The sequence below is a fragment of the Crinia signifera genome, chromosome 1, assembly GCF_055691185.1.
Source record: "Crinia signifera chromosome 1, ASM5569118v1, whole genome shotgun sequence".
Taxonomy (NCBI): Eukaryota; Metazoa; Chordata; class Amphibia; order Anura; family Myobatrachidae; genus Crinia; species Crinia signifera.
This window is the reverse complement of record NC_139217.1, coordinates 439,975,053-440,000,831: the sequence shown is the minus strand read 5'-3', so window position 1 is coordinate 440,000,831 and position 25,779 is coordinate 439,975,053. Positions and strand designations below refer to the sequence as shown.

The window sequence follows — 25,779 nt, the reverse complement described above, 5'->3', positions numbered from 1 at the left end:
AATCATTCCCATAGCACACTGCAGCAGACGGATTTGCATACCGTGATGTCATTTAAACAGTCGGTCAGAATTGGCTGCGGCCCTCATCTCCATATGAAAACTGACAGGCAGTGCACCGGCCCTATGTCTCGATGGGTTCTTGAATTGTACAATAAAGTATAAAGGCAGATTTACGTTTAACCCCCTCATTGCAAAGTTTCTCTCATACACGCACTGAAATATGTACTGATGTTTTCACCCGTCCAACATCAATATTAATGATTTTTTTAAGTTTGTTTTGTTTTGCCCATCTCCAACCCTGGCGGCACTCACCCAAACTATAGTTAGTTTTTAGGGGGTTTTTCGTTCAAAAGATTTTGAAATTAGTAAAAAAACAAAGTCAATTGTCTTTTTAACACGCCAAAAGTTGTTTCGCCCAAATGGCCCCAAAAAAGTATTTTGTATTGAAATGTCAAGAAAGTGAACCAAAAGCAAATGTCGTTTTCCCCTTCACCCCCACATCTTATAAGCACCATAAACAAATATTTTGTGTATCTTGTTTTGCCATTAATCCCATGGCCCAAAATTTGCCCTTGAAATGAAATGCTCTTTCTTCCAATTGTCGCTGTCTCAATTTGAACGCTTACTATGTGTAGGAAGACTACAGCCGTCCGACAAGGCCTACCATTTTACAACTTAGACAAGCCACTGCATTAAATGAGGGCCAACACTTTTTTTTCTGTCTTCTTTAAACCTGACACAAGATGGGAAGAGGCCGTTGAAAAGCTGGAAGCCTACTTCGCAAAGCAAGTGTGGGTCTGTAGTGACCTCTATTGGTTGTATATGCAAAGCACACTATAAGGCACCAAAAAATCAAGAAAGCATATACAGCCAGCAGAAAGGAGAAGAGATCAGAACAGAACGCAGAATGGAAGGTAGAAGTGCATCTTCAAGGGTGCAATGGGAGGAGTTGCAGAGTAGGGAAGGTTGATTGATGAAGAAAAAAACCATAATGGAGCTGACTTTTACCAGAGTTGATCAGGGGATAGCGCGAACGCAGTCCCCCACTACCACAAATTATGCAGTCGAGTTTCCCGCATTTGGGGAAATCGCAGGGGTCAACACACCCGGAGTGCAATGGGTGAGCCTCGCCCTGGGTGAACCACCTTCGTGATCATGGTATCTCCCCTGCCAGGTAAGTATGAGTTGGACTAGGTCTCAGGAAGGCCACTGCTCGGGCACATCCCTGTCGGGTGAAGGAGGTTTGTTTACATGAGGCAGCAGAAGTGAACTCCCGGCTGGGGACAAAATACTGCAGGGAGGCCACGTTGACGTGGTAAGGCTGAAGGGTGACTATTCCTGAAGCACCCCCAAACTATACCCACAACTAGTGCAAATCATTCCCAGAGCACACTGCAGCAGACGGATTTGCATATTGTGATGTCATTCAAGCAGTCGGCATGAAACAGCTGGAGGCCTACTTTGAAATGCAAGTGAGTGTGGGTCCTGCAGCGACCTCTAATGGTTTTATTTGCAAAGCACACTACAAGGCACAAGAACAGTAAAAACATGGAAACATATGCGGCAAGCACACAGGAGAAGATATGAGAACAGAACGTAGAGTGAAAGGAAATAGCGCAGTTAAAGGGGTGCATGGAAAGGATTATGACTGAGGGAAAGAAACAAAAAGCTGACTTTTACCAGAGTTGATCAGGGGATAGCGCGAACGCAGTCCCCCACTACCACAAATTATGCAGTCGAGTTTCCCGCATTTGGGGAAATCGCAGGGGTCAACACACCCGGAGTGCAATGGGTGAGCCTCGCCCTGGGTGAACCACCTTCGTGATCATGGGATCTCCCCTGCCAGGTAAGTATGAGTTGGACTAGGTCTCAGGAAGGCCACTGCTCGGGCACATCCCTGTCGGGTGAAGGAGGTTTGTTTACATGAGGCAGCAGAAGTGAAGTCCCGGCTGGGGACAAAATACTGCAGGAAGGCCACGTTGACTTGGTAAGGCTGAATGGTGACTATTCCTGAAGCACCCCCAAACTATACCCACAACTAGTGCAAATCATTCCCATAGCACACTGCAGCAGACGGATTTGCATACCGTGATGTCATTTAAACAGTCGGTCAGAATTGGCTGCGGCCCTCATCTCCATATGAAAACTGACAGGCAGTGCACCGGCCCTATGTCTCGATGGGTTCATGAATTGTACAATAAAGTATAAAGGCAGATTTACGTTTAACCCCCTCATTGCAGAGTTTCTCTCATACACGCACTGAAATATGTACTGATGTTTTCACCCGTCCAACATCAATATTAATGATTTTTTTAAGTTTGTTTTGTTTTGCCCATCTCCAACCCTGGCGGCACTCACCCAAACTATAGTTAGTTTTTAGGGGGTTTTTCGTTCAAAAGATTTTGAAATTAGTAAAAAAACAAAGTCAATTGTCTTTTTAACACGCCAAAAGTTGTTTCGCCCAAATGGCCCCAAAAAAGTATTTTGTATTGAAATGTCAAGAAAGTGAACCAAAAGCAAATGTCGTTTTCCCCTTCACCCCCACATCTTATAAGCACCATAAACAAATATTTTGTGTATCTTGTTTTGCCATTAATCCCATGGCCCAAAATTTGCCCTTGAAATGAAATGCTCTTTCTTCCAATTGTCGCTGTCTCAATTTGAACGCTTACTATGTGTAGGAAGACTACAGCCGTCCGACAAGGCCTACCATTTTACAACTTAGACAAGCCACTGCATTAAATGAGGGCCAACACTTTTTTTTCTGTCTTCTTTAAACCTGACACAAGATGGGAAGAGGCCGTTGAAAAGCTGGAAGCCTACTTCGCAAAGCAAGTGTGGGTCTGTAGTGACCTCTATTGGTTGTATATGCAAAGCACACTATAAGGCACCAAAAAATCAAGAAAGCATATACAGCCAGCAGAAAGGAGAAGAGATCAGAACAGAACGCAGAATGGAAGGTAGAAGTGCATCTTCAAGGGTGCAATGGGAGGAGTTGCAGAGTAGGGAAGGTTGATTGATGAAGAAAAAAACCATAATGGAGCTGACTTTTACCAGAGTTGATCAGGGGATAGCGCGAACGCAGTCCCCCACTACCACAAATTATGCAGTCGAGTTTCCCGCATTTGGGGAAATCGCAGGGGTCAACACACCCGGAGTGCAATGGGTGAGCCTCGCCCTGGGTGAACCACCTTCGTGATCATGGTATCTCCCCTGCCAGGTAAGTATGAGTTGGACTAGGTCTCAGGAAGGCCACTGCTCGGGCACATCCCTGTCGGGTGAAGGAGGTTTGTTTACATGAGGCAGCAGAAGTGAAGTCCCGGCTGGGGACAAAATACTGCAGGAAGGCCACGTTGACTTGGTAAGGCTGAATGGTGACTATTCCTGAAGCACCCCCAAACTATACCCACAACTAGTGCAAATCATTCCCATAGCACACTGCAGCAGACGGATTTGCATACCGTGATGTCATTTAAACAGTCGGTCAGAATTGGCTGCGGCCCTCATCTCCATATGAAAACTGACAGGCAGTGCACCGGCCCTATGTCTCGATGGGTTCTTGAATTGTACAATAAAGTATAAAGGCAGATTTACGTTTAACCCCCTCATTGCAGAGTTTCTCTCATACACGCACTGAAATATGTACTGATGTTTTCACCCGTCCAACATCAATATTAATGATTTTTTTAAGTTTGTTTTGTTTTGCCCATCTCCAACCCTGGCGGCACTCACCCAAACTATAGTTAGTTTTTAGGGGGTTTTTCGTTCAAAAGATTTTGAAATTAGTAAAAAAACAAAGTCAATTGTCTTTTTAACACGCCAAATGTTGTTTCGCCCAAATGGCCCCAAAAAAGTATTTTGTATTGAAATGTCAAGAAAGTGAACCAAAAGCAAATGTCGTTTTCCCCTTCACCCCCACATCTTATAAGCACCATAAACAAATATTTTGTGTATCTTGTTTTGCCATTAATCCCATGGCCCAAAATTTGCCCTTGAAATGAAATGCTCTTTCTTCCAATTGTCGCTGTCTCAATTTGAACGCTTACTATGTGTAGGAAGACTACAGCCGTCCGACAAGGCCTACCATTTTACAACTTAGACAAGCCACTGCATTAAATGAGGGCCAACACTTTTTTTTCTGTCTTCTTTAAACCTGACACAAGATGGGAAGAGGCCGTTGAAAAGCTGGAAGCCTACTTCGCAAAGCAAGTGTGGGTCTGTAGTGACCTCTATTGGTTGTATATGCAAAGCACACTATAAGGCACCAAAAAATCAAGAAAGCATATACAGCCAGCAGAAAGGAGAAGAGATCAGAACAGAACGCAGAATGGAAGGTAGAAGTGCATCTTCAAGGGTGCAATGGGAGGAGTTGCAGAGTAGGGAAGGTTGATTGATGAAGAAAAAAACCATAATGGAGCTGACTTTTACCAGAGTTGATCAGGGGATAGCGCGAACGCAGTCCCCCACTACCACAAATTATGCAGTCGAGTTTCCCGCATTTGGGGAAATCGCAGGGGTCAACACACCCGGAGTGCAATGGGTGAGCCTCGCCCTGGGTGAACCACCTTTGTGATCATGGTATCTCCCCTGCCAGGTAAGTATGAGTTGGACTAGGTCTCAGGAAGGCCACTGCTCGGGCACATCCCTGTCGGGTGAAGGAGGTTTGTTTACATGAGGCAGCAGAAGTGAAGTCCCGGCTGGGGACAAAATACTGCAGGAAGGCCACATCCCTTCACGTTGACTTGGTAAGGCTGAATGGTGACTATTCCTGAAGCACCCCCAAACTATACCCACAACTAGTGCAAATCATTCCCATAGCACACTGCAGCAGACGGATTTGCATACCGTGATTTCATTTGATTTCAGAATTGGCTGCGGCCCTCATCTCCATATGAAAACTGACAGGCAGTGCACCGGCCCTATGTCTCGATGGGTTCTTGAATTGTACAATAAAGTATAAAGGCAGCTTTAGGAGGAATTTCTGCATTTCAATACAATACATCAAACCTCACCAGTGAATCTATGGTGCACCCTAAAAGCTTTTATTAGAGGTAAGCTCATTCAGTTAGCATCTAGAATTAAAAAAAAAGAGACACAAGAGAGAATAAAAATGGAGAATAATCTTAAGATTCTGGAACAAAAACATAAAACCGACCCCAAAAATATAATGCTCATGAAGGAAATGGATAAAACCAGGGAGGATCTGGAAGCCCAGAACCTTATATTAATTCAGAGAGATATGGAAAAACTGAACCAAAGACATTATGCGGAAGGTAATAAATCCTCTAGATTAATGGTTAGGAAGTTAAAAGGGCAGAGGACAAGGAACTCTGTTAGAGCTCTGTATAATAAAAATGGAGTCAAAATGAGAGACCCAAAGGAAATTTCTAATATATTCGCTGATTATTACAGTAAATTGTATAATCTGAAAGAGGATGTAAATATACCTAAACCACTCCCAGAAGAGATTGACTTATTTCTATCTAAAATCAACCTCCCTAAGGTAACTAGTGACCAACTAATAACAATAAATGCCCCTTGGACATTAAAAGAAATCACGGAAGTAATAAACGGGCTTAGCATTAACAAGGCACCGGGTCCGGACGGATTTATAAATAACTTTTAGAAATTTTTTAAAAGGGAACTGGCTCCAATTCTCTTGATGGTTTTTCAGAGTTTAGGATCGGAGGGCGGTTTTTTAGAGGAGATGTTGGAGGCCCGTATAGTCTCAATCCATAAAGAAGGTAAGGATCCAACAATCCCTAAAAACTACAGGCCAATAGCCTTACTTAATTCAGATATAAAAATCTTTTCCAAAATGATAGTGAATAGATTGGAGGTGGGGATACGGGACTTAATAAATGAAGATCAGACCGGTTTTATACCCAAAAGGAATGGAACTAATAATGTCCGCAGAGCCATAAACATCATGGAATACCATGTCGATAGGGCAGAGGAATTATTGCTCGTTTCCCTAGATGGAGAAAAAGCTTTTGATAGGCTTAATTGGGAATATATGATTAAGACGCTTCAGAAATTTGGAATTCAAGGACACCTGCTTGAGGCTATAGGGGCCTTATATACGTCCCCAAGAGCTCATGTCTTCTGTAATGGGTACCTCTCTGGGAGTTTTAAAGTTACAAATGGGACCAGGCAAGGGTGCCCACTGTCCCCCATAATTTACGCCCTAGCAATAGAACCCTTTGCAAAAACCATGAGACAATCCATATCGGTAGAAGCCCCCTCGATAGCATATAGTCAGCATAAAATACTGCTGTATGCAGATGATGTGCTATTATTTCTAAAAAATCCAGAAAGATCTCTTAATGAAGCAATAAAAATTATAGATAATTTCTCTTTGGTCTCTTACTATAAACTAAATAAAGATAAAACTGAAGCATTGCCTATAAATTTAGGAATGAATACCCTAAAGCAGCTTAAAGATAAACATAAATTAAAATGGAAAAATCAATCATTGAAATACGTAGGGGTGCACTTAACTTTATCTCAGACAAAATTAATAGATATCAACTATGGAGAATTACTTAAAAATTTAGATAAACTGGCAGATTATTGGATGCATCATGATGTCTCCTGGGTGGGCCGAATAGCGATGATTAAAATGTTTTTCCTGCCCAAAATATTATATTTGTTCAGAGCCATCCCTAGGTGGTTACCAAAGTTCTGGATTTATAGATTTGATAGAATCCTCAACAGATATATTTGGAATAATAAAAACCCTAAATTAGCAAGAAAATATCTGAATCTATCCAAAAAACAGGGAGGGCTCGAGGTCCCTGATCTGGAGTTATATCAGAGGGCCTCCTTAATCGAACAAATAAAGGAGTGGTTCCAGGTAGATAGTTTAAATCCAACAGCTAGAATGGAGGAACACCTGGCAGGGGGAGTAAATCTTCGGGATCTGATATGTATACCAGGGAAAAATAGGAGTTTGGATACATCAGCCCTGAAAGCCACTAAAGCAACTTTTAAAGCTTGGGATGAGTGGATGGAGGAGAGGGAACCCTTTTGCTTCCCCCTCCAAACACTTTCATTGCAGGCTATATCCAACCTAATCCCGGACTTACATTTGGAGGGATGGAGACAGAGAGGTATCCTATCTTTAAAAGACCTATTTATAAATGGGGAACTCATGACATTCGACCAAATTACAGAAAAGTTTGGGGTAGGTAAACATGACTTTTATAAATATCTCCAAATTCGGCACTGGATGAAGTCCTTTACTGGGGAGGGATCGAGAGTAAGAAGGATACCGGAAAAAATCTTTAACTATTTGAATACTAGAGGTAAAAAAGGAGGTATTTCCCTAATATATAAAGATAATTTAGACTGGAAATGCTCCGAAAAAACTAAATGGCAAAAGGATTGGGAACGGGATCTGGACTTCTCAATTGATGAATTAGAATGGGCCCGGATGTTTGAATTAACCCATCAGACCATCAGTTCATCTAATTATATAGAGAGATATATTAGAATCTTTCACCATTTATACTGGACCCCTGTTAGGCTGAATAAAGCATGGCCTAACACAACGGATGTCTGCTGGAGATGCGGAGAGGGGGTGGGCGATATGATTCATATATTTTGGGCCTGTAAAAAGCTGCTTCCTTATTGGGCAGAGGTTGCAACTCTGATATATAAAGTCTGTGGGATTAGAATTAAGGTTACACCCCATCTCCTACTCCTACATCTCCTGCAGATAGATCTGGCATATCCCCAGAAATTTATGGTATTACACATCTTGATGGCGGCCAAAACTTCCCTAGCACAGCTGTGGAAACAGGAACTTATTCTGGGTATAAACATGATAATCCGAAAAATTGAATATTGTTACTCAAGGGGAACACCAAGAAAAGGGGTACTTAAAAATTGGTCCCTGTGGTCTCAATTTAGGAATGCATAGAATAGATGATGACGGAATATTGAAATACGAGGCGGCAATATGATCTTACTTCTATAGGCTAGATATCTGAAAGTGAAATGTCTGCATATCTTAGGCTCTTGTTGGATAAGGACCCCCACGGAATGAATGTGATTGTCTCGTTATTGTCTTCTGTTTGTTTTCCCTTCCTTTTTTCTTTTCTTCCCTTTTTTTTTTTTAATGTATTTGGATGTAAGGTTGTGGTATCTATCTGTACTAGAGGGGAGGGGATGTCTAATCACCCCCCTTGTTGTGTAAATCTGATGTGTTTATATTTGAAAAATAAATAAAGATTAAAAAGTAAAAAAAAAAAAAAAGAAAACTGACAGGCAGTGCACCGGCCCTATGTCTCGATGGGTTCTTGAATTGTACAATAAAGTATAAAGGCAGCTTTAAGTTTAACCCCCTCATTGTGGAGTTTCTCTCATACACGCACTGAAATATGTACTGATGTTTTCACCCGTCCAACATCAATATTAATGATTTTTTTAAGTTTGTTTTGTTTTGCCCATCTCCAACCCTGGCGGCACTCACCCAAACTATAGTTAGTTTTTAGGGGGTTTTTCGTTCAAAAGATTTTGAAATTAGTAAAAAAACAAAGTCAATTGTCTTTTTAACACGCCAAAAGTTGTTTCGCCCAAATGGCCCCAAAAAAGTATTTTGTATTGAAATGTCAAGAAAGTGAACCAAAAGCAAATGTCGTTTTCCCCTTCACCCCCACATCTTATAAGCACCATAAACAAATATTTTGTGTATCTTGTTTTGCCATTAATCCCATGGCCCAAAATTTGCCCTTGAAATGAAATGCTCTTTCTTCCAATTGACGCTGTCTCAATTTGAACGCTTACTATGTGTAGGAAGACTACAGCCATCCGACAAGGCCTACCATTTTACAACTTAGACAAGCCACTGCATTAAATGAGGGCCAACACTTTTTTTTCTGTCTTCTTTAAACCTGACACAAGATGGGAAGAGGCCGTTGAAAAGCTGGAAGCCTACTTCGCAAAGCAAGTGTGGGTCTGTAGTGACCTCTATTGGTTGTATATGCAAAGCACACTATAAGGCACCAAAAAATCAAGAAAGCATATACAGCCAGCAGAAAGGAGAAGAGATCAGAACAGAACGCAGAATGGAAGGTAGAAGTGCATCTTCAAGGGTGCAATGGGTGGAGTTGCAGAGTAGGGAAGGTTGATTGATGAAGAAAAAAACCATAATGGAGCTGACTTTTACCAGAGTTGATCAGGGGATAGCGCGAACGCAGTCCCCCACTACCACAAATTATGCAGTCGAGTTTCCCGCATTTGGGGAAATCGCAGGGGTCAACACACCCGGAGTGCAATGGGTGAGCCTCGCCCTAGGTGAACCACCTTCGTGATCATGGTATCTCCCCTGCCAGGTAAGTATGAGTTGGACTAGGTCTCAGGAGGGCCACTGCTCGGGCACATCCCTGTCGGGTGAAGGAGGTTTGTTTACATGAGGCAGCAGAAGTGAAGTCCCGGCTGGGGACAAAATACTGCAGGAAGGCCAAATCCCTTCACGTTGACGTGGTAAGGCTGAGGGGTGACTATTCCTGAAGCACCCCCAAACTATACCAACAACTAGTGCAAATCATTCCCAGAGCACACTGCAGCAGATGGATTTGCATATTGTGATGTCATTCAAGCAGTCGGCATGAAACAGCTGGAGGCCTACTTTGAAATGCAAGCGAGTGTGGGTCCTGCAGCGACCTCTATTGGTTTTATTTGCAAAGCAAGGCACAAGAACAGTAAAAACATGGAAATATATGCGGCCAGCACACAGGAGAAGATATGAGAACAGAACGCAGAGTGAAAGGAAATAGCGCAGTTAAAGGGGTGCGTGGAAAGGATTTAGACTGAGGGAAAGAAACAAAAAGCTGACTTTTACCAGAGTTGATCAGGGGAAAGCGCGAACGCAGTCCCCCACTACCACAAATTATGCAGTCGAGTTTCCCGCATTTGGGGAAATCGCAGGGGTCAACACACCCGGAGTGCAATGGATGAGCCTCGCCCTGGGAGAACCACCTTCGTGATCATGGTATCTCCCCTGCCAGGTAAGTATGAGTTGGACTAGGTCTCAGGAGGGCCACTGCTCGGGCACATCCCTGTCGGGTGAAGGAGGTTTGTTTACATGAGGTAGCAGAATTGAAGTCCCGGCTGGGGACAAAATACTGCTGGGAGGCCACGTTGACGTGGTAAGGCTGAAGGGTGACTATTCCTGAAGCACCCCCAAACTATACTCACAACTAGTGCAAATCATTCCCAGAGCACACTGCAGCAGATGGATTTGCATACCGTGATGTCATTTAAACAGTCGGTCAGAATAGGCTGCGGCCCTCATCTCCATATGAAAACTGACAGGCAGTGCAACGGCCCTATGTCTCGATGGGTTCTTGAATTGTACAATAAAGTATAAAGGCAGCTTTAAGTTTAACCCCCTCATTGCGGAGTTTCTCTCATACACGCACTGTACTGATGTACTGATGTTTTCACGCGTCCAACATCAATATTAATGATTTTTTTTTAGTTTGTTTTGTTTTGCCCGTCTCCAACCCTGGCGGCACTCACCCAAACTATAGTTAGTTTTTAGGGTTTTGTTTTTCAAAAGATTTTAAAATTAGTAAAAAAAACAAAGTCAATTGTCTTTTTAACACGCCAAAAGTTGTTTCACCCAAATAGCCCCAAAAAGTATTTTGTATTGAAATGTCAAGAAAGTGAACCAAAAGCAAATGTCGTTTTCCCCTTCACCCCCACATCTTATAAGCACCATAAACAAATATTTTGTGTATCTTGTTTTGCCATTAATCCCATGGCCCAAAATTTGCCCTTGAAATGAAATGCTCTTTCTTCCAATTGTCGCTGTCTCAATTTGAACGCTTACTATGTGTAGGAAGACTACAGCCGTCCGACAAGGCCTACCATTTTACAACTTAGACAAGCCACTGCATTAAATGAGGGCAAACACTTTTTTTTCTGTCTTCTTTAAACCTGAAACAAGATGGGAAGAGGCCGTTGAAAAGCTGGAAGCCTACTTCGCAAAGCAAGTGTGGGTCTGTAGTGACCTCTATTGGTTGTATATGCAAAGCACACTATAAGGCACCAAAAAATCAAGAAAGCATATACAGCCAGCAGAAAGGAGAAGAGATCAGAACAGAACGCAGAATGGAAGGTAGAAGTGCATCTTCAAGGGCGCAATGGGAGGGGTTGCAGAGTAGGAAAGGTTAAAATTGATGAGGAAAAAACCATAATGGAGCTGACTTTTACCAGAGATGATCAGGGGAAAGCGCGAACGCAGTCCCCCACTACCACAAATTATGCAGTCGAGTTTCCCGCATTTGGGGAAATCGCAGGGGTCAGCACACCCGGAGTGCAATGGATGAGCCTCGCCCTGGGAGAACCACCTTCGTGATCATGGTATCTCCCCTGCCAGGTAAGTATGAGTTGGACTAGGTCTCAGGAGGGCCACTGCTCGGGCACATCCCTGTCGGGTGAAGGAGGTTTGTTTACATGAGGCAGCAGAAATGAAGTCCCGGCTGGGGACAAAATACTGCTGGGAGGCCACGTTGACGTGGTAAGGCTGAAGGGTGACTATTCCTGAAGCACCCCCAAACTATACCCACAACTAGTGCAAATCATTCCCAGAGCACACTGCAGCAGATGGATTTGCATATTGTGATGTCATTCAAGCAGTCGGCATGAAACAGCTGGAGTCCTACTTTGAAATGCAAGCGAGTGTGGGTCCTGCAGCGACCTCTATTGGTTTTATTTGCAAAGCAAGGCACAAGAACAGTAAAAACATGGAAATATATGCGGCCAGCACACAGGAGAAGATATGAGAACAGAACGCAGAGTGAAAGGAAATAGCGCAGTTAAAGGGGTGCGTGGAAAGGATTTTGACTGAGGGAAAGAAACAAAAAGCTGACTTTTACCAGAGTTGATCAGGGGAAAGCGCGAACGCAGTCCCCCACTACCACAAATTATGCAGTCGAGTTTCCCGCATTTGGGGAAATCGCAGGGGTCAACACACCCGGAGTGCAATGGGTGAGCCTCGCCCTGGGTGAACCACCTTCGTGATCATGGTATCTCCCCTGCCAGGTAAGTATGAGTTGGACTAGGTCTCAGGAGGGCCACTGCTCGGGCACATCCCTGTCGGGTGAAGGAGGTTTGTTTACATGAGGTAGCAGAATTGAAGTCCCGGCTGGGGACAAAATACTGCAGGAAGGCCAAATCCCTTCACGTTGACGTGGTAAGGCTGAAGGGTGACTATTCCTGAAGCACCCCCAAACTATACCCACAACTAGTGCAAATCATTCCCAGAGCACACTGCAGCAGACGGATTTGCATACCGTGATGTCATTTAAACAGTCGGTCAGAATTGGCTGCGGCCCTCATCTCCATATGAAAACTGACAGGCAGTGCACCGGCCCTATGTCTCGATGGGTTCTTGAATTGTACAATAAAGTATAAAGGCAGCTTTAAGTTTAACCCCCTCATTGCAGAGTTTCTCTCATACACGCACTGAAATATGTACTGATGTTTTCACCCGTCCAACATCAATATTAATGATTTTTTTAAGTTTGTTTTGTTTTGCCCATCTCCAACCCTGGCGGCACTCACCCAAACTATAGTTAGTTTTTAGGGGGTTTTTCGTTCAAAAGATTTTGAAATTAGTAAAAAAACAAAGTCAATTGTCTTTTTAACACGCCAAAAGTTGTTTCGCCCAAATGGCCCCAAAAAAGTATTTTGTATTGAAATGTCAAGAAAGTGAACCAAAAGCAAATGTCGTTTTCCCCTTCACCCCCACATCTTATAAGCACCATAAACAAATATTTTGTGTATCTTGTTTTGCCATTAATCCCATGGCCCAAAATTTGCCCTTGAAATGAAATGCTCTTTCTTCCAATTGTCGCTGTCTCAATTTGAACGCTTACTATGTGTAGGAAGACTACAGCCGTCCGACAAGGCCTACCATTTTACAACTTAGACAAGCCACTGCATTAAATGAGGGCCAACACTTTTTTTTCTGTCTTCTTTAAACCTGACACAAGATGGGAAGAGGCCGTTGAAAAGCTGGAAGCCTACTTCGCAAAGCAAGTGTGGGTCTGTAGTGACCTCTATTGGTTGTATATGCAAAGCACACTATAAGGCACCAAAAAAATCAAGAAAGCATATACAGCCAGCAGAAAGGAGAAGAGATCAGACAAGAACGCAGAATGGAAGGTAGAAATGCATCTTCAAGGGTGCAATGGGAGGAGTTGCAGAGTAGGGAAGGTTGATTGATGAAGAAAAAAACCATAATGGAGCTGACTTTTACCAGAGTTGATCAGGGGATAGCGCGAACGCAGTCCCCCACTACCACAAATTATGCAGTCGAGTTTCCCGCATTTGGGGAAATCGCAGGGGTCAACACACCCGGAGTGCAATGGGTGAGCCTCGCCCTGGGTGAACCACCTTCGTGATCATGGTATCTCCCCTGCCAGGTAAGTATGAGTTGGACTAGGTCTCAGGAAGGCCACTGCTCGGGCACATCCCTGTCGGGTGAAGGAGGTTTGTTTACATGAGGCAGCAGAAGTGAACTCCCGGCTGGGGACAAAATACTGCAGGGAGGCCACGTTGACGTGGTAAGGCTGAAGGGTGTCTATTCCTGAAGCACCCCCAAACTATACCCACAACTAGTGCAAATCATTCCCAGAGCACACTGCAGCAGACGGATTTGCATACCGTGATGTCATTCAAGCAGTCGGCATGAAACAGCTGGAGGCCTACTTTGAAATGCAAGTGAGTGTGGGTCCTGCAGCGACCTCTAATGGTTTTATTTGCAAAGCACACTACAAGGCACAAGAACAGTAAAAACATGGAAACATATGCGGCAAGCACACAGGAGAAGATATGAGAACAAAACGCAGAGTGAAAGGAAATAGCGCAGTTAAAGGGGTGCATGGAAAGGATTATGACTGAGGGAAAGAAACAAAAAGCTGACTTTTACCAGAGTTGATCAGGGGATAGCGCTCTGATAGGCGGAGGGTGTGGGACCCCTCTGTTTTTTCCCGGGAGCAGTGAAAAGTCTCACTGAGTATCTTCACCTCTGCCTTTGGTAGGAGGTGTTGTTTCCGTAAATCCACTGGTAAGAGGGGGGGAGAAACACTGGGCCTAGTAGATTGACTCTCTTGACGGGGTTCGTAGCCCCCGAAGGATGAGTCAGCGAAAGGCTCAGTCTAGTATCCATTCCCAGGGAGCGGAGAAAAGCTGAGACCGAGTAGATTGGTCCAGGTTGGCTAACCACCAGCCTGGGCACAGCGAAAAGCTCAGCCTAGTATCTTAACCCTGGGTGCGGAGAAACACTGGGACTGAGTAGATTGCTCTTCCGAGGGGGGTGCAGCCCCTAAGGGAGTCTTTCGAAAGGCTCAGTGGAGTACCCATTCCCATGCCAGGGGCTGGAAAGTGCCTGCTGCTGAGACGGAGAAACACTTGGTTGGACGCTGACTGGCTGGCTGCTTGGAGTCCGAGGCTGCACTGTGCCCCCGGGGAAACTCGGGGGTGCCGAACATGCACGGGTGATCCCAAAATCACCATGCACTAGTAAGCACTAGCACTGCGCACTTCCCCTCTAGGTTAGCGCTTCACGTCCTTACCTCGTCCTTTTGGATGGGGTAGGACAATTTTTCACACCCCCCACCCTGGCCTTCTGGCTAGGGTCTTCTTTATTATTTATTTCTTTTCCTTCTCACGTTCGTCACTTCACGTTTTCTGTTTTTTTGTAGTTTGTCACGTTTTTTTGGGTTGTGTGGTCGTCCCTTACGGGCCTTCCATTTCCCCAATGTGCCGAAGCTCTCGCCTTTTGGGGAGAGCTTCGTGCCCCCCCGAGGACGACCCCGAGCCGCAAGGCGGAGGGAAGTCCACAGCGGGTCTCTCCAAACCACGGGGTGCGGAGGACCCACCGTCCTAACCCTTTCGGGGGTTGAGGAATGAGGGTCTCTCTAAGCTTCGGCGAAGAGGACCCACCGTTCCCTATTTTCCCCTCGTCGGCCTTATGGCTGAGAGGGGTTAGGGGAAAAACGGGGCCCGTCTCCTTCGGGAGATAAGCCCACTCGATCGCACGGCCGCTTTTGCACGTGTTTAGGCACAGCACTGGTGGTAGGGAGCACACCTCGGGCTCCTGAGTTTCTTCAAACCCCTCATTGCGGAGTTTCTCTCATACACGCACTGAAATATGTACTGATGTTTTCACCCGTCCAACATCAATATTAATGATTCTTTTTAGTTTGGTTTGTTTTGCCCGTCTCCAACCCTGGCGGCACTCACCCAAACTATAGTTAGTTTTTAGGGTTTTTTTTTTTTTCAAAAGATTTTAAAATTAGTAAAAAAAAACAAAGTCAATTGTCTTTTTAACACGCCAAAAGTTGTTTCGCCCAAATGGCCCCAAAAAAGTATTTTGTATTGAAAGGTCAAGAAAGTGAACCAAAAGCAAATGTCGTTTTCCCCTTCACCCCCACATCTTATAAGCACCATAAACAAATATTTTGTGTATCTTGTTTTGCCATTAATCCCATGGCCCAAAATTTGCCCTTGAAATGAAATGCTCTTTCTTCCAATTGTCGCTGTCTCAATTTGAACGCTTACTATGTGTAGGAAGACTACAGCCGTCCGACAAGGCCTACCATTTTACAACTTAGACAAGCCACTGCATTAAATGAGGGCCAACACTTTTTTTTCTGTCTTCTTTAAACCTGACACAAGATGGAAAGAAAAGGAGAAAAGAAAAGTACTCTCTGTTTGTGGGGGCACTACTTTTGAAATTTTATTTAAAACTTAGCTTTTAATTTGACTCAAGATTTTTTTTAGCATAAAATAGGACATACTAAAACACACTCAACATGAAACACGTAATTTGTGGATAATATAATTCTGTAATATTGTATAGCATATATCCTCCATTCAAAGGTACAATTATCCTCTAAATAAAGTAGCAATACTTGGCTTTGGTTATTCTGGTAGCAACAGATACAGAATATGCTATTTCCTTCACTGATTATAGCAAAGAAATGTGTATTCTATACATCTACTTCCCAGAAACCGGCTTGTTTTCCAAATCTAGAAGTAACAAGACTAGATTCTGGTTGGTTTTAGAGGTAACCAGTAGCAACAAATGCGAAAATATATTCTTATTGCAGACCGCAAATAGATTCAGGCAATTAGTTGGGAATCATGCAATAATATCATATGAATCATATTGTTGGGAATCATATATCATAATATCACTGTATGAGGCTATCAATGACAGTTGTTTGATAGCCTCATACAGTGACTGTTATTTTATAAAAGACACAGTCAGGGGAGTAGCCCCCAAATAACCTTTTGTTTCAAGAAACAAGCAGTTCACAGTAGCATACAGACTCAGCATTCCTGAATAGGATACATGGTAATGTTCAATTATTCACTTAAACAATCAAGGCAATTCTGTTTCAAAAGGTCTGAAATGGCTTACTGAGTGTTTTAAGAGGATATATGTTACAAGAAACAATTGTTTTTTGTGTCTCTCACTGAGAGCTATCAAACATTATGGAAACAATTTGTAAATTCAACAAGTGGCAGTATTTCACTGCACTCGAGGTCAATTATACATTCTTTGCTCTGAATTGTGGTACAATATCTGTAAACATAAGAGAGAGTGTAGTATACTCTTCTTAAATACACACGGTTTATTGGTACACTGTCATTCCTAGCTTTCTTTATTTGTTTCACTCTCACATAAGATGTATTGGTACTTGTGTATTATCACGGCGCGCGTCGCGTCGCATCACATACCACTAATTAAGGTATGTGATGGACCTGATTTGAGGCTTTTCCCGGGATGAATTTTAATATTGCGTTGCATCGCATGCCATTATAATGGCATGCGATGCAACGCGATTTCAAAGTTTAATGCCCACCCAGACCTGATTTTTAATTGTATCCCCACACTGATGGGTAATGACAATGTTAAATGCCCCCCCCCCCCCCATTGTTAACGCCACCCCCACTATCAACGCCAACCCGAAGCGTGGCGAGTGCAGTGAGCCCGCGAGAGGCGGCGGTACGCGTCCTCTGACCTTTTCATACCCCCACTATCCACGTCGGCGTGGAGTTGATTTTATATAGTCTAGACAGGACTGTTTGTCAAATAAGTATAAAGATAGCAAAGTTACTAAGAACAACATCATCCCATGGATCAATAAGTTCAGCACATCGAGCAACCAAATCACCAAACGCATTAAGAAGATCTGGCCTATTATCAACACAGATTGTGAATTGCCAGCTCTTAATGGTACCCGTCTTCTACCAGCCTACTCTCGAGGTCCCAACTTGCAAGACCATTTGGTTAAAGTTGATGTGACTGAATTCACAAAAACAGAAACTGTCACACACTTTCTGACCAAACCGCTGGGGTGCTATCTTTGTGTGGGCTGCACAACTTCTAGCTCACTCCTGGTGGGAAACTACTTTTTGCACCCTCATAGCGGCAAAAAGATCCACATTAGACATGTAATCACATGCCTTACTAAATTCATTGTCTATTTAATTTACTGTCCGTGTGGACTTGTGTATGTAGGCAAGACGGAGACCACGTTCCGTCAGCGCATGGCGAACCACAGGTCTGCCATTCGGGCAGCAATTTCAACTGGTGACAGTGACCAACCTGTGGCACGTCACTGTGCCAATGCTAGCCATACCATTGCCAGCTTAAGGACCAAATTGATAGACCACGTACCACCCCTTAAGAGGGGAGGTGATCGTGGTAAGATGTTGCTTTGTCTGGAGGGGAGATGGATTATGAGATTGGAGACTTTATCCCAAAAGGGATTGAATGAAAAACTTAGCATGCACTGCTGTCTGTAGATATTGATGTATGTCCACTAGTTTGGATATTAACGTTCGGATTTTGTGTTGGCAAGCTATACCATTATTGAATACTACTTAATGTATCCTTGCTCTGATAATAGATTAATGTGTTGATCCCGGTCTTTATAAAGTATAGAACTTTGCAAAGATGTTCAATGTTGTAATGAACTGTTTATATACTTATATTATATTTCTTGTATTTCTATTATGCTAAAAAAATAATACTATTATGCTCCGTTGGTCATTAGTATTTTAAAACATTTGTTTTTAATTTGTGCACTGGGCGTAGTGTTCACTGGGGCTTTCCTCGTACATGCACCTGTCCGGCTAGCCAGTGGTTGGTCAGGTCTGATCAATCAGTGGTGGGGTGGATACAGGTGTGATGGGAGGTGGCCCACAGTGCAGCTTTGCCTGATTGGTGAGGGTGGACTCTGTGGTGAATAAAAACCTGCATTTCTCACATATATCTTGTTCCCTGACGACGGGTGAAAGATCCCAAAACATGTCAGAATAAAGACATATCTACTTGAAATTGAACAGTCTCGTGAGTGCCGCATTTATTTGTGGATATTTTGGACGTATGGTCGAATGAGGGCACCAGGAGCATTTCAACATTGACCTATCAAGCTGAGTGCCGGGCCATGCAACTGTTTATATATATATATATATATATATATATATATATATATATATATATATATATATATATATATATATATATATATATATATATATATATATATATATATATATAGCAGGGTTGGATATTCCAATAAGGGCACTCACCAGTAAATCATGAAAAGTTTATTCAGGGTACATTACCAATCAGGCATAGTAGTCAGTCTACGTTTCGGCCACCAGGTGGCCTTTCTCAAGACAGGTCAGCTTAGACATCCACACAGTACAAGAGTCAGGATACACTGACACACACTAAGCACACTCCTTATAAAGCACTCCACTCTGATAGCATATGGTACAGCTGTGTATTGCTGTACGGGTGCCCTGTGTGTTCAAACCTCGGCATACCACATGATTCCAGCATAGCTTCTAATAGGCTGCTATGCGCTGCTATATCAAATTTTAAAATGGCCGTGCGTTTCAAACGGCAATGCGGTGCGTTCCACCGTCAAAACCACTGTTAAACCAAGTGTAGCAACCTTATAATGCGGCGATTTATATACAGATGGGCTAGTCAGACCCCTAAGGTGCTCTGGCTCACCTTATGCGCGTCCCCTCCGTGTTTTAGAGAACAAAATTAAGTATGCCCCCGTTTTCCAAGATGGCCGTGCGTGTCACCTCAAACGAGGTGCGTTCCAGCAGCTATCAGTACTGCTTGGTGGGTAATTTTAAAGGAGAACTGCAGCAGTGTGTGTCAGTTTACAGTTAGGTTAGTCCCAGCACTAGTAACCCAATATTCCTAGTCATAATTTGTATTATATATAAAAAAACAAGAAAGAAAAAAAAGGACATATTATCACAATAGTAATATGGACATGGATATGTCTACATAAGGTCTATTGACACTCTAATATATCAAAAGTTGTATATACGCAAAGTATTATATTTAAATTTATGAATATCATTTATAATTATATCATTTAGTAATACTTATACTAGTCATCATCTAGCAAGGTTATGATACTTAGTGTCAACAAAGAATAAGAAATATGAGAAAAAAAGAAGTATCATGAGAACAAAATATTTTGTTCTCTAGTGCACAGATCTAGTGTGCATTAAAACTCGAGATGTACTTCAGGTCAGTGCCATCCTCATCATCACATCACCACCGATCATCAAAAACGATAGAAAAAATTTTTTTTAGAGAAAGCAATTTAATGGATTGTTCTCATTAAGGCCCCGAGGGGCAACCGTGTCAAGGTCAAAGATCCATTGGGCTTCACGTTGTCTCAGGGTTTTCACTCGATCACCTCCCCTCAGGGGTACGGGGACATGGTCTATTAGCATAGATTTAATGGAAGCTACTTGGTGTCCCAATTCCATGCAATGCTTGGCTACTGGCTTGTCTGTTTCTCCCGTATCCAGGGCCAGTCGAATGGTATAGCGATGGTTCGCCATTCGCTCTCGAAAGGGGCGTGTCGTCATGCCCACATAATAGGCTCCACATGGGCATATTAAAATATAAATTACAAACGCCGATGTGCAGGTTAAGCGATGCTTGATTTTATACCGCTTCCCACTATGTGGGTGTGCCACTGTATTACCTACAAGCATGGCGTTGCATGTAGTGCATCCCTTGCAGCGTACACAACCTGGTTTACCAGATCGTAGCCACTGGGTCCCCTTAGGGGTAGGTCTGAGCGTGGGGCGCATCAGCATTTGTTGTATATTCGCATTTTTGCGATAAGCCATCATGGGTGGTGGAATTTTGCGCAATCTTAGTGTGGTGTCGCTTTCCAGAATCGGCCAGTGTTTCTTGTATATTGCCTTTGCCCCATGGGCTGTGTGGTCAAATGTGTTGATGTGCACCAAGCGATTATCCTTCTCTTGTAAAGGTTTGGGATTGAGATGGCGAGCTCTTGCTTTCATGAGACACCTGTCGACTACCTGTGGCAAGTACCCTCTTTGTAAAAAACGCATTCTCATCTCATCGAGTTGGCTCGTTGCCAATGCCTCTGTGGAGTTAGTACGTAGTACCCTGAGGAACTGAGATATCGGTAGGCTTTCTTTGAGATGGACTGGGTGTTGGCTTCTTGCTTGTAGCAAAGTGTTTCTATCCGTTGTTTTACGGTATAATGTCGAGCCGAGTGTATCACCATCTCTAAAGATGGTCACATCCAAAAATGTAATAGTTTGCTGGTCGATGGTATGCGTGAATCGGACAGGCTCAGGCACTGTGTTTAGACCCTGTAACATCTCAAAAAATGTCTCTCTTGTTCCGGACCAAATCAAAAAAATATCGTCTATGAAATGAAAATAACATAACAGTTTATCACCAAACGGTGATACAATATATTTCTGTTCGTAATTAGCCATATACAAATTGGCATACGCCGGTGCCAGGTTTGACCCCATGGCGGTGCCGTTTACCTGCAGGTAATAATCGGCACCGTACATGAAGAAGTTTTTTGTTAAAACCAGCTCTGTCAGAGACATGATAAATTCAATGGGTGGTTGTGTATGTTTACTCATAATCAGGTGTTGTCTGATTGCCTGCATACCGTCACTGTGTGGTATAACCGTATACAATGATTGTACATCAAGTGTAATCAACCATGTCTCAGATTCGGGGAGTTGTACACTACGGATCTTATCCAAAAAGTCAGACGTGTCTCTGATATAGCTGGGAGTACTTAATACAAGTGGTTGCAAAAACCTATCGACAAACATTGCCAGTGGCTGCAACAGCGACCCCCGGGCCGATATAATTGGGCGGCCAGGGGGGCTGTCAAGCCGCTTGTGCACCTTCGGTAAGGTGTATATGATGGGCGTTATTGGGTGATCAACCATCAACTGTTTTGCTATTTTTGTATCGATCCATCCAGCCGATACACCTACGGCAATGGATGTATCAATCTGAACCTTAAGTGCAGTTGTCGGGTTCCCCGTAAGTTTACAATAGGTGTCATGATCACTCAGCTGGCGTTTAATTTCCATATCATAATCGGACCAGTTTTGGATAACGACCGCCCCGCCTTTATCCGCGGGGCGAATCACTATCTCGGAGTTGGCTTTCAGGGCGGCTAAGGCTTGTCGTTGTTTATAGGTAAGATTTTGGTATTTCGGTTTGGTGGCTGATATCTCTTTCATTTCATGTTCAGTCATTCTCACGAATGTACTGATACTGGGGTTATTCGAGGGTGGGTCGAATGTGCTCGTTTTTAGTGTTTTAGATTGTATTCCTTTGCACATGGTCGGTTGTGGATCCGGGAAAAATTCCCGTAGCCTCAATTTCCTACCAAATCGGTAGTTATCAACCACCCAATTGAAATGATTATGGGGTGTGGTGGGGACAAATGAGAGACCCAGTGCTAACACCGAGTTCTCTTCTTCAGTAAGTTTATATTTAGACAGATTAAATACAAGATCTACGTCCGTGTCTTTCTGTCTCTTCTGTCTCCACCCACCACGCCTCTGTTGGAGCCTCCGGCGCCTCTGCCTCCCCTGTTGCGGTGATGGCATATTTGTTCTAAAAAAAGGCCCTGTTCGCCTCTGTTGTCACTAGAGTCAGTGAATTCTCCCTCCGAAGAGGACTTCCCAGAATAATGATTGGGATTACTACGTTGTCGCTGATACCTAGGTGGTCTGCGTCCTGTGGGTTTATGCCCCTCCCCCACTAGCCACCTGTACACTGTATGGGTTTTATAATCAGTATTCACTGTCTCTAGTTTTTTTCTTTTAAAGTGTAATAACTCCTGGTGGTATGTCTCGATTTGGGTTTTTATTTTGTCCAGCCAAGGTTCTGATTTGTCACTAGACAATTTTTTAAGGGAGGTGCTTCTAAAGCTTTCAATATCAGCTCGTACCTTTATCAGCTCACTCCCCACTTCTCCCACAACCAATAATAACAGGTCGGCTGAACACTTGTTCAGCACTCCGCACCACCTTGAGCAGAAAGAGGGATTGTTTCTGCCCAAGGTGGGTACGTTGGCTATACGAAACCCGCGAGGTATCTTCTTGGTGCGATGGTATTCACTGAGGAATTGACCGTGCAGAAGGAGGTCGGTCTCCCGTCTCCTAAGTTTAAGTAGTTTATGATATAAATCTGTTGGTGTTTCAGCTGGTAGTTCTGCAAAATCTATTTGGTCAAAGTATATTTTATCAGCATCGTCGTCAGTTAATGAAATAAATGTATTCTGGGCTGCAGCCAATAAATCATCATCCAAGAAGACACCTGCGGTTTGTGACATAGTACCAATATCACTCTAAGATGGAAATCCGGAACAAGAGGACAATAGTTTCAATAAATTTTTGAGCCACAAAAATCAGAAAAACTATAAATCAAAATAACTATAAAATATAAAAATGCGCAAAGTAATATAAGAAATACTCAGCAAAAAAAGAACCAAGAAAAATACATATAGACAATCTCCACGTCCAATGCTGTGCTAATCCAAAACTGTTATCCTAGACATCCAGCTGTAGTTTTGTAGTAGCAAAGTTCATTAACAGTTTTATATCAATTGCGGGTGCAGGATAAATTGATCCCAGGTCAAAGAGTCCAGGTCAACACAATATAGATTCTGTCATTCCGCACTCCCAGCCAACAATGTAACAAGTCGCGGTGCTCCTTTAAGGTGACACAATGTGTCCCAATTTATAGCAGGGTTGGATATTCCAATAAGGGCACTCACCAGTAAATCATGAAAAGTTTATTCAGGGTACATTACCAATCAGGCATAGTAGTCAGTCTACGTTTCGGCCACCAGGTGGCCTTTCTCAAGACAGGTCAGCTTAGACATCCACACAGTACAAGAGTCAGGATACACTGACACACACTAAGCACACTCCTTATAAAGCACTCCACTCTGATAGCATATGGTACAGCTGTGTATTGCTGTACGGGTGCCCTGTGTGTTCAAACCTCGGCATACCACATGATTCCAGCATAGCTTCTAATAGGCTGCTATGCGCTGCTATATCAAATTTTAAAATGGCCGTGCGTTTCAAACGGCAATGCGGTGCGTTCCACCGTCAAAACCACTGTTAAACCAAGCCAACTCCGAGATAGTGATTCGCCCCGCGGATAAAGGCGGGGCGGTCGTTATCCAAAACTGGTCCGATTATGATATGGAAATTAAACGCCAGCTGAGTGATCATGACACCTATTGTAAACTTACGGGGAACCCGACAACTGCACTTAAGGTTCAGATTGATACATCCATTGCCGTAGGTGTATCGGCTGGATGGATCGATACAAAAATAGCAAAACAGTTGATGGTTGATCACCCAATAACGCCCATCATATACACCTTACCGAAGGTGCACAAGCGGCTTGACAGCCCCCCTGGCCGCCCAATTATATCGGCCCGGGGGTCGCTGTTGCAGCCACTGGCAATGTTTGTCGATAGGTTTTTGCAACCACTTGTATTAAGTACTCCCAGCTATATCAGAGACACGTCTGACTTTTTGGATAAGATCCGTAGTGTACAACTCCCCGAATCTGAGACATGGTTGATTACACTTGATGTACAATCATTGTATACGGTTATACCACACAGTGACGGTATGCAGGCAATCAGACAACACCTGATTATGAGTAAACATACACAACCACCCATTGAATTTATCATGTCTCTGACAGAGCTGGTTTTAACAAAAAACTTCTTCATGTACGGTGCCGATTATTACCTGCAGGTAAACGGCACCGCCATGGGGTCAAACCTGGCACCGGCGTATGCCAATTTGTATATGGCTAATTACGAACAGAAATATATTGTATCACCGTTTGGTGATAAACTGTTATGTTATTTTCGTTTCATAGACGATATTTTTTTTAATTGGTCCGGAACAAGAGAGACATTTTTTGAGATGTTACAGGGTCTAAACACAGTGCCTGAGCCTGTCCGATTCACGCATACCATCGACCAGCAAACTATTACATTTTTGGATGTGACCATCTTTAGAGATGGTGATACACTCGGCTCGACATTATACCGTAAAACAACGGATAGAAACACTTTGCTACAAGCAAGAAGCCAACACCCAGTCCATCTCAAAGAAAGCCTACCGATATCTCAGTTCCTCAGGGTACTACGTACTAACTCCACAGAGGCATTGGCAACGAGCCAACTCGATGAGATGAGAATGCGTTTTTTACAAAGAGGGTACTTGCCACAGGTAGTCGACAGGTGTCTCATGAAAGCAAGAGCTCGCCATCTCAATCCCAAACCTTTACAAGAGAAGGATAATCGCTTGGTGCACATCAACACATTTGACCACACAGCCCATGGGGCAAAGGCAATATACAAGAAACACTGGCCGATTCTGGAAAGCGACACCACACTAAGATTGCGCAAAATTCCACCACCCATGAGGGCTTATCGCAAAAATGCGAATATACAACAAATGCTGATGCGCCCCACGCTCAGACCTACCCCTAAGGGGACCCAGTGGCTACGATCTGGTAAACCAGGTTGTGTACGCTGCAAGGGATGCACTACATGCAACGCCATGCTTGTAGGTAATACAGTGGCACACCCACATAGTGGGAAGCGGTATAAAATCAAGCATCGCTTAACCTGCACATCGGCGTTTGTAATTTATATTTTAATATGCCCATGTGGAGCCTATTATGTGGGCATGACGACACGCCCCTTTCGAGAGCGAATGGCGAACCATCGCTATACCATTCGACTGGCCCTGGATACGGGAGAAACAGACAAGCCAGTAGCCAAGCATTGCATGGAATTGGGACACCAAGTAGCTTCCATTAAATCTATGCTAATAGACCATGTCCCCGTACCCCTGAGGGGAGGTGATCGAGTGAAAACCCTGAGACAACGTGAAGCCCAATGGATCTTTGACCTTGACACGGTTGCCCCTCGGGGCCTTAATGAGAACAATCCATTAAATTGCTTTCTCTAAAAAAAATTTTTTTCTATCGTTTTTGATGATCGGTGGTGATGTGATGATGAGGATGGCACTGACCTGAAGTACATCTCGAGTTTTAATGCACACTAGATCTGTGCACTAGAGAACAAAATATTTTGTTCTCATGATACTTCTTTTTTTCTCATATTTCTTATTCTTTGTTGACACTAAGTATCATAACCTTGCTAGATGATGACTAGTATAAGTATTACTAAATGATATAATTATAAATGATATTCATAAATTTAAATATAATACTTTGCGTATATACAACTTTTGATATATTAGAGTGTCAATAGACCTTATGTAGACATATCCATGTCCATATTACTATTGTGATAATATGTCCTTTTTTTTCTTTCTTGTTTTTTTATATATAATACAAATTAT

General features: G+C 43.3%; 1 protein-coding gene and 9 non-coding genes across 10 annotated transcripts in view; all 10 read right to left on the bottom strand.

Annotated features, from left to right (window-relative positions):
- Positions 1 to 25,779, bottom strand: part of SLC38A9 (solute carrier family 38 member 9) — a 174,826-nt gene that overhangs the window by 124,091 nt on the left and 24,956 nt on the right. The window lies entirely within an intron of this gene.
- Positions 1,019 to 1,182, bottom strand: LOC146042871 (U1 spliceosomal RNA). The gene has a single exon (XR_014464046.1). It is a non-coding gene; the product is annotated as a U1 spliceosomal RNA (small nuclear RNA).
- On the bottom strand, positions 1,691 to 1,854 carry LOC146044085 (U1 spliceosomal RNA). Its single transcript, XR_014464825.1, has one exon. It is a non-coding gene; the product is annotated as a U1 spliceosomal RNA (small nuclear RNA).
- LOC146042863 (U1 spliceosomal RNA) lies at positions 3,065 to 3,228 on the bottom strand. Its single transcript, XR_014464043.1, has one exon. It is a non-coding gene; the product is annotated as a U1 spliceosomal RNA (small nuclear RNA).
- LOC146043590 (U1 spliceosomal RNA) lies at positions 4,439 to 4,602 on the bottom strand. The gene has a single exon (XR_014464587.1). It is a non-coding gene; the product is annotated as a U1 spliceosomal RNA (small nuclear RNA).
- Positions 9,183 to 9,346, bottom strand: LOC146043358 (U1 spliceosomal RNA). Its single transcript, XR_014464356.1, has one exon. It is a non-coding gene; the product is annotated as a U1 spliceosomal RNA (small nuclear RNA).
- LOC146042438 (U1 spliceosomal RNA) lies at positions 9,858 to 10,021 on the bottom strand. Its single transcript, XR_014463875.1, has one exon. It is a non-coding gene; the product is annotated as a U1 spliceosomal RNA (small nuclear RNA).
- LOC146041587 (U1 spliceosomal RNA) lies at positions 11,234 to 11,397 on the bottom strand. The gene has a single exon (XR_014463511.1). It is a non-coding gene; the product is annotated as a U1 spliceosomal RNA (small nuclear RNA).
- Positions 11,899 to 12,062, bottom strand: LOC146042737 (U1 spliceosomal RNA). Its single transcript, XR_014463997.1, has one exon. It is a non-coding gene; the product is annotated as a U1 spliceosomal RNA (small nuclear RNA).
- On the bottom strand, positions 13,284 to 13,447 carry LOC146042858 (U1 spliceosomal RNA). The gene has a single exon (XR_014464041.1). It is a non-coding gene; the product is annotated as a U1 spliceosomal RNA (small nuclear RNA).